Source organism: Limulus polyphemus, unplaced genomic scaffold (assembly GCF_000517525.1).
Source record: "Limulus polyphemus unplaced genomic scaffold, Limulus_polyphemus-2.1.2 Scaffold1710, whole genome shotgun sequence".
Classification (NCBI taxonomy): domain Eukaryota; kingdom Metazoa; phylum Arthropoda; class Merostomata; order Xiphosura; family Limulidae; genus Limulus; species Limulus polyphemus.
Window position 1 is genome coordinate 209,640 of NW_013667320.1, and position 1,139 is coordinate 210,778.

Below are 1,139 nucleotides of genomic sequence, written 5' to 3' on the forward strand. Positions count from 1 at the left end.
TTAAATGGACAGAATTTACAAACACAAAATTAAAATTCAACAAAGTCTCTTAATTTTACAGGACGTATCTTCTTCCGTACTGGTCTCCATCTCGTTGGCTTCATCTTCATCTTCATCTGCTCCATCGGGAATTGTCCTATTATCGGTAACAGTCACATCAGTGGTAGTAACTTCATCAAGGGCTTCACTGTTTCCCTTCTCAAAACCGGGTGGAGTTTCTTCTTCGACAGTGGCTTTTTCAGGTGACACGTCTTCAGCAGCGTCATTTGTTTCATTGTTCACTTCGTTCCAACTGAAATGTCCTGGACCGTGATAACACCAAAGCCTGTTGGCATGCACCACCTTTGGCTTACCTCGCCGACCACATTTTATCTGGGAAGTCACGTCTGAGAGACGATCCACTATGTCATATGGGCCTTCCCATGGAGATGACAACTTAGGAGACTTCTCTTTGGTCTTCCTGGGATTATACAACCACACCTTGTCTCCTGGTACAAAGCTGACTTCAGTAGATTTCTTATCAGAACTTAGCTTCATGGAATCAGCAGACGTTTTCAAGTTTGATTGCACTTGATGGTAAATATCATCCATCCTTTCCGATAACACTTTCACAAACTCTGACACATTTTCAGGCAACTCTTCATAAGGTGAGAGTCCTGTTAACAAATCCACTGGCAACCGAGGTTCCCGACTAAACATCAGCTTTGCGGGAGTGTATCCAGTGGCTTCATGCTCTGCTGTCCTATAGGCCATCAACAGTGGAGGGAGTAAGACATCCCAGTCATCTTGGCGACTATTACAAAACTTTGCCAATTCCTGTCCAAGTGTCCAGTTGTACTTTTTTACCATCCCATCAGACTATGGGTGAAGAGGCGTTGTCCTGGTCTTTCGTATGCCAAACAACTTGCAGCATTCATGGAACACAGCTGATTCAAAGTTACGGCCTTGATCCGAATGCAGTTCGTATGGCATACCAAATCTGAAGAAGAAATCACTAATAGTCGAAGCTACAGTTGTAGCTTCTTGACTTGGTATTGCATATGCCTCAGGTCACTTGGTGAAATAATCCATCACCACACAAATGTACCTGTTTCCAGCACGAGTTTGAGGACAAGGACCAGCAATGTCAACGGCTACTC